Source organism: Octopus bimaculoides, chromosome 3 (assembly GCF_046866305.1).
Source record: "Octopus bimaculoides isolate indiv1 chromosome 3, ASM4686630v1, whole genome shotgun sequence".
NCBI lineage: Eukaryota > Metazoa > Mollusca > Cephalopoda > Octopoda > Octopodidae > Octopus > Octopus bimaculoides.
The window spans coordinates 85566099-85581060 of NC_142930.1; the positions used below are offsets into that span (position 1 = coordinate 85566099).

General features: G+C 36.2%; 1 long non-coding RNA gene across 2 annotated transcripts in view; it reads left to right on the plus strand.

The window, feature by feature from the left end:
* The first annotated feature begins 9187 nt into the window (after positions 1-9187).
* The window catches only part of LOC106872428 (uncharacterized), an 86926-nt gene continuing 81151 nt past the window's right edge, over positions 9188-14962 (plus strand). The window contains exons 1-2 of one of the 2 annotated variants that reach the window (XR_016240916.1): positions 9188-9353; positions 10203-10377. This is a non-coding gene — a long non-coding RNA (uncharacterized LOC106872428). The remainder of the gene's footprint in view (positions 9354-10202; positions 10378-14962) is intronic. The other variant, XR_016240917.1, reaches the window with a different exon arrangement.

The window sequence follows — 14962 nt, forward strand, 5'->3', positions numbered from 1 at the left end:
GCAACACCTGGAGACCAAAATGGGATTCTTACATGCATGCAGTTGACAACAATCTCACCGGAGAGTGGCTGAACTTAAGGTCAGCTATCCAGTTAAAAATATATTCTAGACGAATGCACAAGGGCGGAGTCATTGTTGTTGAGATCTTTAACAAAATTCTATTCTACATTTGTCTTAAAAGAACTGAAACAAAGTCAAGGCTAGAAAGTGAACTAAGGGGCCATGGCAGGGGAATAAGCAAATTTGTTATTGTTATATCTCTGTAATAAGAGACTATCACAAATACACACACGTGTGTGTGTGTTTTGTGTGTGTATGTATGTATATATTCTTTAAATAAATTATTGCAAAGCTTTAATTAATTTCGCTTAAATCACGTTTTCTGTTAAATTCAAAAATTGAATTATAAGTTTTGTTTTCTGTAGAATATTTCTACAAACTTATATTTTCAAGTAATTCTTAATTAAATTCTTTTACAACCGCGAACTTTAATGTTACTTATTTTATTTGCTATTTTGCCTCTTGAAAAATTTTTTTCAATTATTCAATATTTTTTCTGCTTGAATATTTTCCCAATATCTTAAATTTTTGTAACCAGCGAGGTTGATATTTATTTTTAAAACCATTCTATTTTCATCATGTTACCATCATATCAAGCCAAATTTAAACAGACCCTTAAGTTTGTTGATGAATTTTGAAATTTTAGCTTAAAGTTTGACACTACATGACATTTCTAGGTATTTTAGAGAAATTAATATAGTATAATGATTTTTTAAAATTTATTTACCGTTTTATTCTTTTACCTACCTGTATTTCTCTTTGTAAAGGTGTAATACCCAAATGTCAGGAGTTCAAATTTCCTGCTGGTATTTCCGCACAACCTAATTAACTGTGTGAGTCACTGCTGTAGCAGTGAACCAGCATAATTTTTCCCGTATCTCAGCCACTATGGCTGTGTAGTTAAGACGTTTCCTTCGCAACCAGTGGTGGCAGGTTAGTGTCCTCTACTAAAGCCTCAAATTCATCTGTGCCTTGGGAAGAAATTTGGAAGACAAAAACTGTGGTCTTACATGCATACACATTCACACAAACATACTGTCACACATCCAAGCAAACATGCGTGTCAGCATGTATGCAACCACGCAAGTATGCAAATATATCTACATGCATATATACATACATGCGTGTCTGTAGAAGGAATAGACAGAATCATTATAACATCTGATTCAATGCATTGCGATGTTTGTTCCAATTAACTGTTTTATGATTTCAAATCCTACCATGTTGAGATTTGTCTTTCCAGAGACGACTTGCTGGCATATATCACGCCTTTGTTGATGCACACACACACACATACACACACACATGCCTAAAATCTGCTTGGCACTGATACTACTGTAATATATATGTGTGTGTGTATATATGTATGTGTGTGTATATATGTATGTGTAAGTTTATATATATATATATATATATATATATATATATATATATATATATATATATATATATATATACACATACATGCATACATGCTCAATATTAAGTCAAGCTGTTTTATATAATATACTAGCAGACATACCCGGCGTTGCTCGGGGTCTAAATGGGATAATTTGTATATATGGTACAGTTAAGTTAAAACATGCGCAGCATTGACAACAAAACATTTGTGGAGAAAATGAAGAGCTAATTCGACTAAGTGACATGTCATGCGTCTTTTTGGAAGATTCCTTGTCATGGAAAAGTGGTGGTGGTGGAGATATGTGATTTTTGAACGCACCTAAAAGCTATCAGTGGATATACTCTCCTTTGCAGCAGTCGCTGCTGCTGCTACCATGTTGAACAATCAGCAGACATAGGAACTACACCTATGTGATAAATTAAAGCTGCGAGCGCGCTCAACAGCATCACATGGCAGAAATCTACATAAAATAAATGACGTGATAAGTGATGGTAGTGGCGCGGAAGCGCTTGAAAACAGCATTGTCATATGATATTTCAGTTTTAAATCAATAGTCGTGGCCCAACTGTGCAATCCTTCGCATAAACAGCGTGCGACCAGTGTGAGGACAACTCACAACTCACAAGCGAAAACAATTCTGCATGCAGCGTCGGGGTATGCAAAGTCACATTAAGGATGCGCTTTCTGACAAATGTCGTTGGGTCAAGTGACATTGGGTTGCTGACATGGTTGGGAATCGATAGTCGTGGCTCAACCGTACACTCCTTCGCGTAAACACCGTGCGACCCTTGTGAGGACAACTCAGCTTCCAAACGAAAACAATTCTGCATGCAGCGTCTGGGCATGCAAGATCGCATTAAGGACACAGTCTCTAACGAACGTAGTTGAGTCTAAGACACCATAAATTAGTAGGTTAATGTATATACAATATTTCGGTTTGTAATCAATAGCTGAAGCATATCTGTATGGATTTCGTCTATGCTTAGAAGGAAGACGTTGATACTGAAGCTAAAAGAAAACAGTTGAATAGTTGCTCAGGATTTAACATGTTATAGCATATTTTTTTCATAATAAATATAGTGTGTTCCAAACGGTTTTTATTCCAACAAATTTCTATTTAAGGTACTGCGGTGGCAGGCTATTATTGCTACCACTGAGACAACACAGTTTGAAGTCTACATCGGTTCAGCCATTTAATACAACCTACTTATATCATTTCAGTAGCTGTTTTGTTTTTACAATTCGAACAGAAGCAATGCATGGACCATGTGGGCAGTCATATGTACCCCAGGAAAGGGGGTTTACTGCCTCCAGGGATCCCATTAGTCATTATGTGAAAAATTTGAAGAGTCTAAAACCCTCTCTGGAACATAAGTATTGTATGTTCCCAGTTTGGGGAAAATTACAGACACACACACACACACACACACACACAAACACCCCCCCCCCCCCTCAGTTTTATATGTATGTATGTGTATATGTATGTATGTATGTATGTATGTATGTATGTACGTATGTATGTATGTATATATGCTTTCGGTGCGAATATATGTATATCTATCTACACACTTAAATATGATGTGTGTGTGTGTGTGTGTGTGTGTGTGTGTGTGTGTGTGTGAGTGTGTGTGTGTGTGTGTGTGTGTGTGTGTGTGTGTGTGTATACGTATATACATCGGTGAAAGATGTAAACGTCAGAGTGGAAACAAAACAGCCGGTATCACGTTTTAAAACTCCTGTATCATTTATTCTACTGTGTATCAGACACTCCCTTGCCACAGCGAATTAGTGACTGGGTTGCTGGAAACCTATGATCAACGACGATATTTTTCATTAAATGTGATATAAAATCAATGATTTACAGCCATTTTTCTCGTCATTTCATTAATCCTTTACCAAACGTTCTTTTTATTGACCGCTATAGATTCACTGTTGTTTTTGCTGAGAATTGGTTCTTTCTATTACATTCATATTCCTTGTTAACACCTAACTTATTTGTATCAGCCTTGCAAGCTGATACAAACCTTTCGACCAGCGCAATATCCCAGATGTAACAGCAGGAGGACTGCATCAGTAATTTGCTGGGGTAGTGTGAAATGTCTTTCTCAAGGACAAAATGTCCCCTCTGGTCAAGAATCGAACCCATTACTCTGTGATGGCGTAAATAATATCTTAAAATCTTGGAGAATCTACATGTTGAAATACGTTTGGGTCATTTAGCTCGAATACACAGTACGCCTTTTGTTGATATATTTGAAGTCACTGTTTTACTTAAAGGAGCGAGAGGCATCAGTCAAATCTCTCTCAAGCCATAATTCATTTCTGAGAAAATAAAATATTGAAACGTTAAATTAGTTAACGTAATCTCGAATAGAATAGGATGATCCTGATCAGATTACCTTTGATTGTGGATTTTCCCAATCTGATTCATTCATACATTTTGTTCAATATCGATTACACGAGATATAGTTTGCATTGTGTGTTAATTTGGAATGCTGATGGGCCTTATGTTAAAATCTACTGCATGTGTTTTGTATACAAAGGAAGCTCTAGACACTCAAACTTTTAGAAACATCAATCAGATCTTTCTCTCTCTCTCTCTCTCTCTCTCTCTCTCTCTCTCTCTCTCTCTCTCTCTCTCTCTGATCGCAACTACTGAAAAGGACAGATCAGATAAAACCGAAACTAAGACTATTATTCGCAGTTAAGGAGAATTTGTTATCAACATACACCATGCTTGCGCTAAGGATTTTTGCTGCCTATGTAGTTCTGAAAAGAAACAGTCACCCTCTCAGCTCTCCCACCCTTGACCAAGTGGCGGATAAAATACTGTATCACATTTTATCCGATGCGCTAGCGGTTTTTCCAACTAACCACCTTAATAAATTAGATAAAACCCTATGTAACAGTAAAACTAAAAAGGCTGGATGGTCGCAGCTTAATAAAAAGAACAACAACCGTAGAAAGCTACCACACATTACTTAGAGAAAAAATTCTTCAAGCAATAAATTGTTCTATCTAAATCAGATTTACCGTATTTGCCAGCGTATAAACGCGCATTTTTTTTAATGGATCAAAAATTGCCCTGCGTCTTATGCCCCCACATTACAGTGGATGACCGAGTGTCGTAGGTGAGGGAAACAGATAAGCTACTAATAATAATTGTTACTAATAAAATATTATATTTTTATTACTTGTTTCAGTCATTAAATTGTGGCCATGCTGGAGTACCACTTTGAAGAATTTTTAGTCGAATGAATTGACCCCAGTACTTAGTTCTTTAAAGCCTGATACTTATTCCATCAATATATTTTGTCGAACCGCTAGGTTATGGTGTTCGTAAACACATCAACACAAAGACACCTACACACAAACACACACATTTGGAAGTCGGAAGCTGAAAGAAGCCCTCTGTATATATATATATATATATATATATATATATATATATATATATATATATATATATATATATATATGTATATATACACACACTCAACAGGCTTCTTTCAGTTTCCGTCTACCAAATCCAGTCACAAGGCTTTGGTTAGCCCGAGGCAATAGTAGAAAACAGTGAAGTTGAACCCGGAACTATGGGATTGGGAATCAATCCTCTTATCACACAGCCACGCTTGCGCCTATCGAAATATTGAAAACAAGTCAAAATATCACAGACTGTTAGCACAAACTTATGAAAACTTTGCTCGTGAAAGGTCGGCAGTTATGTGGGGAAGTCACATCATCTCATCATCTCATTACACCTCCTTCCCATGTCTGATATGTGTCTTACATTATTTAATGAATCTGTTACCTTTAAGAAGCATATTTTTTTAAATGATCTAAATGAAAAATTCTAGAAAGATGAAAGGAATGTTAATAAACTTTTATCTGCCTGTCAGCTATTTGCAACGAATGTATGACAACAAAACCAAAGTGATGGTGGGTCATCCTGGTGGCTAACAGCGGTTATAAAAAAACATCATAGCCAAAGTTTTATATCCTGTATGGCAATTCTCTTGACCAAAACATAAACACCTATGCAGTTGATTTGAAAGTAAATAAAGTTCAGATGCGATAACGTAGCATATCTCAAATAAGTTTGTGGCTTCATACTTTATATTGGCATACTACTGTATTTATTTGCACAGAATCATACATTTCTCCCTATAAAACTACATTAGATATATTTCAATAAGCGCATGATAAAACATACTAATTTTTTTTTCCATAAAATATACTTGTAAAATAGGGGTACGCCTTATGCTAGGGCACCTGTCATACGCCAGAAAATACGATGCATTTCATGAATTTGATACTTAGAAGTGAAGTTTACATCAGATATTTATTAGCATCTTTGTAGCATTTTCTTATTTCCATGATGTGGTGCCGACTTCAAAGCTTTTTAGTCGTTCATATCAATTCCAGTAATTATTTCAGTCTAGTACTGATTTTATTAATGTATGTTTCAGGGAAAGACTAAGCTACTTCATAGACACGACAATGTTTTCATTTTAAATGGTTGTGCTGTCTCAAACAATTAAACACAAACACTCACATACGCATGTGTGTGAATGTGTGTGAATGTGTGTGTGTGTGTGTGTGTGTGTGTGTGTGTGTGTGTGAACATACAACTCAATATAGAAATTTTGATATACTTTTGCTGTATATATTTCTTAGGGTTAATATATGAGTTTCATGTACTAAATATATATACTTGCTATAAACAATATAATACACATTTCAAACATTGCACTTATACATTATAACATTGTACAGCGCATCATATATTATTTAACATAACTTAGATGATACTTCATTGAGATTATTTTGTGTACATAGCTGGAATGATACATCATTGGTAGTTTTTACGCTATATACAGTTTCGTGCTTAATTAAGCAAACCTTTTATTACATTTTTCGTAAAGTATCTGTGTCCAGTCGTATAACTTTGACCTTCACTTCTTTCAATAATCTCAGGTTATTCATGCTTCTAGAGTATATATAAACACATAACGAAGTTTATGATAGAAGATAAAGATAAACGTCGTAGTGTATTTTCATCCCTAAAAGTTGTTGAGCTCGCAGTTCTCTTCGTTAGTTCAAATACCCCACATCCCTGGACTATGTAATGCTTAGATTAGAAAAAAACATATAAACAATAAATATAGACGAATAATTTAGTGGGGCAGAAAAGAAATATATTGAAGTTAATTATGAAATATACCAAAAGGTTCTTGAAATCACTTCTTTCACGAATTGAATAGACTCACTAGATAATAAGGCAGGCGTAAGTGTCTGCCATGTTTATACAATCTCACCGTTGACATTAATTGAGGGATCGATTGAACAACGCTGTTTCAGTCATTTCTATAGTTTCATTAGCAGTTGGTTACTCTACATTTTACTGGCACAGCAAAACTGTGTTTATACTAGCTACTGTCGTTACATTTACAATTAAATCAGGTAGACTGATTTGTATGTTTGATACATTTTTAGCTGTTAGTTCTGTTATGTAAATTACTGAACAGTCATCATTGTTTATTTTTCATACTGAAATTTAATTAAGAGTATACTAAAAGATTTTAATCGTCACTGATTTCATAAATTACATGAATTTATTAAATACATAAGATAGATGTAAATGTTTCTCATGGTTAAATAATCTCATCTTTTATGTTTCAACAAATCAATCACGGAGAAATCTAACCTCACAGATCATGTGTTTACTCCGCAAAACTATAATCACACATGTTGTTAGGCCTGATAGCTTAAATACGTATCCAAAAATATATGCACTCTATCTTTAACCCGTCAGCATTAATGTTTTGAATTAATCACGCATTATCTCGTGAGTTCAAAATTTCAATGATGTGGTTGTTTACTTTTAGAATGACATTGTATGTAGGTGTGAGACGCTGAATCTGATCAGTTTAAACATAAAACAGGAAGAATATTTAGGCCGGATATGGCCGGATTCATTGCAGGTTTCAATGCTTGTAGAGAAATTGCTAAGAGAGATTCGGCTGCTACAAAGCAATGAAGACGACTATTTACAAATTTATTCGCGGACTCCACCTATCATCAATGCATTGAACTATTGAAGTTGTGTCTATTATCATTCGACCTTTCATAAATAGCAGCCAAAATCCCACCTCAAGGTTCACTTACCATCTTAAAATCGTAGAAAAATGCATTGTCTGTTGTAGTCCTAGATACAGCTTGCCTGAATAAAGATGAAATAGTGGTTGCTGGAATGCTTTTGTGGTCTGCTCCTTCAACGCTGAGCTTGAATTTGGAATAAAAACAACAATAACCATCATTGCTGTTAGCTTATATTAATCAACAACCAATGACGATTAAAATCTTTTAGTATACTCTTAATTAAATTTCAGTATGAAAAATAAACAATGATGACTGTTCAGTAATTTACATAACAGAACTAACAGCTAAAAATGTATCAAACATACAAATCAGTCTACCTGATTTAATTGTAAATGTAACGACAGTAGCTAGTATAAACACAGTTTTGCTGTGCCAGTAAAATGTAGAGTAACCAACTGCTAATGAAACTATAGAAATGACTGAAACAGCGTTGTTCAATCGATCCCTCAATTAATGTCAACGGTGAGATTGTATAAACATGGCAGACACTTACGCCTGCCTTATTATCTAGTGAGTCTATTCAATTCGTGAAAGAAGTGATTTCAAGAACCTTTTGGTATATTTCATAATTAACTTCAATATATTTCTTTTCTGCCCCACTAAATTATTCGTCTATATTTATTGTTTATATGTATCAACAGGAACAGCAATTGTATTAGTAAAAGCAATTGTAAGGAAGACGGAAAGGTTTACAGGATGTATCAAATAGATAATATGATTACTCAAATCAACTGTATAGAGGTCTAGAAAATTTATGAAACGATATCAGTATAAGCCCAAAGTATTTGTATGAAACCCCATAAATTCACAAAATTTAAAACTTATCAAATGGAACACTTGTATGGAAGTCCATAAAGTACACAGTAGGATACCAACAGCTGCTACACTTGCATGACTTGTAGTAACAATATGAAAATAACAAGAACTTTGACAACTATTTGGAATTTTTAGCATGCATTCACTATTCCCTCATTTAAAAACCCTCACTTGGCCCTTGCTTGCCTTTAGCCATTGGGACCACTTTAAAGTGAATAATTTGGGCAAGTTTCCGGTTAATCCTTCTTCCCATTAGCCCTGAGAAGAGCCAGCAAACTTTCGCCTAAATATTCCTTGTTCTAAGCCATGCAAATTAAAGAATAAAAACATTATTTCATGAAGGATTCGCTATGCTTTCGCTCTACTTGCTAAAAATATTAACCAAACCTTTGTGTCATAGAAAAGGAAAGAATATGTTAGTTAAGGTGAGAAAAATACAAGACAATTATGACTAGAATACCATTGGTCATTGGGATTAAACAGCAAATCTTTACTTACGTTAACCACGTATTATCCATTGTGTCTTTCCTTTCCTTAAATTAATAGAGTGAAATTTGACTGCTATTTTCAGCCCAACGAGAAACCATGTGTTTGAGTGTGCGTATGAGTAATGTGTGTTGTGGAGTTGCATGTGTACATGAGTGTTCATGCTGAGGTAACATATATTATGACGTTACTAAAACTTAAAAGCTAAATACAATTAAATTTGAACTTTTTTTTTCTTTTAAGTTTTAGTAACGTCATAATATATGTTACCTCAGCATGAACACTCATGTACACATGCAACTCCACAACACACATTACTCATACGCACACTCAAACACATGGTTTCTCGTTGGGCTGAAAATAGCAGTCAAATTTCACTCTATTAATTTAAGGAAAGGAAAGACACAATGGATAATACGTGGTTAACGTAAGTAAAGATTTGCTGTTTAATCCCAATGACCAATGGTATTCTAGTCATAATTGTCTTGTATTTTTCTCACCTTAACTAACATATTCTTTCCTTTTCTATGACACAAAGGTTTGGTTAATATTTTTAGCAAGTAGAGCGAAAGCATAGCGAATCCTTCATGAAATAATGTTTTTATTCTTTAATTTGCATGGCTTAGAACAAGGAATATTTAGGCGAAAGTTTGCTGGCTCTTCTCAGGGCTAATGGGAAGAAGGATTAACCGGAAACTTGCCCAAATTATTCACTTTAAAGTGGTCCCAATGGCTAAAGGCAAGCAAGGGCCAAGTGAGGGTTTTTAAATGAGGGAATAGTGAATGCATGCTAAAAATTCCAAATAGTTGTCAAAGTTCTTGTTATTTTCATATTGTTACTACAAGTCATGCAAGTGTAGCAGCTGTTGGTATCCTACTGTGTACTTTATGGACTTCCATACAAGTGTTCCATTTGATAAGTTTTAAATTTTGTGAATTTATGGGGTTTCATACAAATACTTTGGGCTTATACTGATATCGTTTCATAAATTTTCTAGACCTCTATACAGTTGATTTGAGTAATCATATTATCTATTTGATACATCCTGTAAACCTTTCCGTCTTCCTTACAATTGCTTTTACTAATACAATTGCTGTTCCTGTTGATACATTTTATGAACTATCTGGACTTCCATACACTTGCAACGGCAATTAACTAAAATAAGTGCAGCAGCTATGTCGCCATTTTGTGAAGTTTCTACACTTCCATAAAATTGATTTAACTGATATAAATGTCACTGATATTGTTGTCATTTTCTGAACTTTCTATGCACAGTCCGGACTTCCATAGAATTGCTTTCACTGATACAAATGCAGCAGATAATGATGTCATTCTGTAAACTTTCTGGACTTCCATACAATTGATTTTACTGATATCAATGTCACTCCTTTTCATTCCTTTTGTGAACTTGCTGGACTTCCATACAGCAGATTTAAGTTCTGTAAATGTAGTAAGTATTGACATCTTCAGTGAACTCTTTTTCCAAATAAGTATTAAAAAATTAAAAAAAAAAGCTTCAAGATAAATTATTAGCATTTGTTTTAAATATTATTCATTTTGACATTATCACTGGTAACATAACAACCTCCACAACAACCATCACTACTACCACCACACCACCCTTCCCCTACCACTTATATCCACATTATCAGAAGCACAACCACTACTATATCGTTATTATCATAATCACCATCTCAACAATTACAAACACTACAGCCACCAGCAGTAGCAGCAGCAGCAGTACCATCACCACCACCACCATTACCACCAACATCACCACCACCAGCACCACCGCCGCCGCCGCCGCCGCCGTCTTCGTCGTCGTCATCGTTGACGTTGTTGACGTTGTTAATAACGTCTGTTTCTAGATTAAGCAATGTCCCTTGCTTATGTTCTTTAATCCATTGAATACACTTAACTTCCAATTATGATGCCAGGAATATTTCCTTCAAATTATCCTCCAATATCTCTCTCTGTCTTACTGTTTTAGTTTTTCTACTCATTTCAGATTGTATGATTTAAATCTAGTTGCGTCTTTTTCTTTAATTCTTGGTATGCTTTATAGCATTTTGGTGATTTCATTTCTTTCTACAATCATCTCGCTTTCTGTCTCCTCCCATTGCCCCCGTTTCACTCTCTCTCTTTCTTTTTATATATTTTTTCCTTTGTCTTAGTATCTCTATAACTCTGTCTTCTATATAACTGTCTGTTTCTTCTTTTCTCTCAAGATTTATATGTGTATGCTTATATATATATATATATATATATATATATATATATATATATATATATATATATATATATATATATATATATATATATATATATATATATATATATACATATATATATATATATATATATATATATATATATACATATATATATATATATATATATATATATATATATATATATATATATATATATATATATATATATATATATATTTATATATATATATATATATATATATATATATATATATATATATATATATATGTATATATATGTTTTGGAATAAATAAAGGAAAGAGAAATCGTTATAGAGTAAAGCTTCATCTCCAAGTTAATGAATATGTGCGTGAATAAGTGTATGTGAGTATGTGTGAGTGTGTCGTGTGTCAGACTTTCTCATTCTGTCTTCTGTTAATCTTTAACATTGACATTTGTACCTTTCTAGTTCTCTCAATCAGTTCCGTTTGCCAGCCTTAGTAATCAATGCGTTCAGGTTTTGTCATTCTAAGAGTTGTGTCTATCTATCTATCTATCTATCTATCTATCTATCTATCTATCTATCTCTATGGACAGACGGTAGACGTGTCGGCTCCGTAAGTTTTGCCTTTTTCATGTTTTAAAAAGTTTGTTTGTAAAGTTTATTTTATATAGAAAGTTGTAAAACAACTTGTAGACTCTCTGGTGCAAGTTTTTTGCGATGGAAATCTGCCCTGTGTGGCACATTTCGAGGATATAAAAATCAATTTCGGCTTTCTAGCCATTTTTTTTTGAGACGATGGCGTCTTGTAGCCATGAAAATTTTCGTGAAACGAACGCTGCATTTTGCAGTGTTTCGTTCGAAAAAGAATTTCCTAGTCTTCCTTCCTCACAGTTAAACGAGAGAATGGAGAAAAAGAAAAACTCTGCTGCTACAGCAGTCTTGCCTGCCACCGTCACCAGTGACAACAACAACAACAACAACAACAACAACAACAACAACAACAACAACAACAACAACAACAACAACAACAACAACAACAACAACAACAGCAGCAGCAACAACAAGGACACAAATGTCCTTGCTAACACAACCACTGTTCTCACCACTGATACCACCACTACCGCCACCACCACCACAACAAACACGAACTTTGCCGAGGCTTTGAAGCCTAGGAAAAGAATTTTGAATATAACGAAAGAGAAATTACTTGCATGCAAAAGCATGCTAAGTAAAAAGGACGTTACAGTCCATCTTCAAACGCCCGCGGACTTTAAAATAAACATAGATAAAAAAAACTATCATCTACAGAACCATTAATTTAAAGACAAAGACACTGGAAAAAATCACTCAAGAAAAGGTTGAGAGGTGCTTAAAGCCGATTTGGTCTTACAAAACTTACATAACGAGAGGATTGAAATTCGGAACAATAGAGGTAAGACTAGATAGCGAGCAGCGAGCCAAGGACCTCTCCACTAAGTTATTACAACATGAGAACCTGCTCATGATCCCTACGTACCTTGGTCGTAGGGTTACGAAAATAAAGATTTCGAATGTGCCTCCTGAAATTGAGGAAGAATGGCTAGTATCTGCCATATGTCTAGGCATAGAGGAGGAGATAAACATATTAGAAGCATCTGCCGTTTACAATGAAAACTGGATTGGCCAGGAATTTCAACTCCTGGTACAAATTGATCCAGCAAACTGGGGAAAAATTCCACATAGAATCCAAGTAACTGAGGATTCAATTTTTCATGTTTTCGTCGAAGGCAGAAGGCCAGTTTGCTACGTTTGTAGTAGCAAAACTCACCTTCAAAAAACATGCTCAGTAGCCCAGAAGAAAATGCAACAACAACGGCAACAATACCAAGAAAAACAACAACAACAACATCAACAACAACAACCACAAGAAAACCAAAAGCACAAGAAAAAAACAGCATTACTGCCTACACCGCCATATGCACAACTGGTCAAGCAGTTGTACAACGAAATGGAAAAACGCCAGCAGCCAGCAACCCAGCCGAACCAAACAACAACACCACCAGTACCACCAAGAACAGAATCAGCACCATCACTACCACCAACACCAACACCAACAACCCCACAAGAAGGGAACACGAAAAAGACTCCCACCCCACCCCCAAAAACCAAAACACCACATCCCAACTGTCACGAAACAGCACCAACACCACCAACAACAAAATCAACCCACACAAAAATAGACCCCAACACCCTTCCCCTCCCACCCTCCGATTCCTCCGACATGTCAGATGAAGATGACACAGAGGCTTGGCAAGTGGCCACGGGGCGAAGAAGAAAAAGGGGAAAAAAAGAACGGAAAAACAAACAAACAAAGCGGGGAGGTTTACCAGCCCCGAAACCAACACATCCACAGAAAACAAAAACACCAACACAAACGCACCAACACAGAACCCCACAACAAGTTTGACAGCGATAAACACAAACAATCCAGACCTAATGAAATTCATTAGGTCAAACACTAACATAACAGAAAATGACACGAAAACAAGCAATCACCCACGCACAACACCACCACAACACATCAAAATCATGCATGTAACACGTAGCACATACAATACACTGAAATCTCTCTACCCGGATACAGTAGGGAGATTCCAGAAATATTCATCTAAAAAACTGTACAAAAACCTTCTGAGAGAAGACTGTGAGGCAAAGAACCAAGAACTTTCGGACAGTAAGTAACTCTCTCTCTCTCTCTCTCTCTCTCTCTCTCCTTTCGTGTGTAAAACACAAATTTTGATAGAATCATGCTCAAAATAGGCAGTATAAATGTACGTGGCTTGGGGTCCCCTTGGAAACAAGGGTATCTGTTAAACGACATCAAGTCACACAATTTGGATATCATAGCCATTAGTGAGACCAGACTCCATGAACCGCGGGCCCTAAAGTCCATGTTTGGCGGACAGTTTAACATTTATTTTTCTCCCTGTCTGCCGAGGATGGGCGGTAGTGGCACGGCGGTTCTTTTTCGCAAGAGTCTGGATCTCCAAGTAAAGACGATATTTACGGACCCGGAGGGTAGACTGGTTGTCCTAGATGTGGACGGCAGCAACGGAGGCGCTTTTCGGTTGCTGGCAGTTTATGTGCCTCCTTTAACAGGTCGGTCGGACTTCTTTCGACGTCTAGAAGTATTCCTGGGAACGTCTCGTCCCTTACTTTTAGTGGGGGATTGGAATGCTACCTTGGACACGCATCTAGACTACGTGGGGAGTGACAAAACTAGAAGGGGATGCAAAGGCCTCATAGACCTGCTCAGACGCTTCCAGTTGTCTGACAGGTACCGACTCGACCACCCAAATGTGCCAACGTGGACTTGGAGCAACCGCATTGGGTCGTCGAGATCGTATCTAGATAGGATAGTGTGTAGGACAAGAGATAGAAATAGTTTAGGATGCCCACAGTTCCACATAGTCAGCTACACGGATCACAAACTTGTGACGTGTACGCTAGACTTAGATAAGGCACATAGGCAGGGTCCCGGTTACTGGAAACTAAACGCGTCTTTCCCGTCGAGACAGGTTTTCAGAGACCGGATTAGCACGTTAGTAAAGAGGGCTTTGACGGGAGCCATCGTCAACAACAAATGGTGGTTTGCCCTCAAGAGAGCAGTAAGGGCGGAAGCAATAAGGTATAGCAGGGCACTAGATGTAGAGAGGAACAGAGTAGAGGGGGAGCTAGTGATAAAGTTAGAAGAGGCATTGCGAAGTGGCATCGCATCCGACGTTTTAGCGGCGAGGTTGGCCCTCGACCAACACTTCAATGCTAAACACGAAGGGTG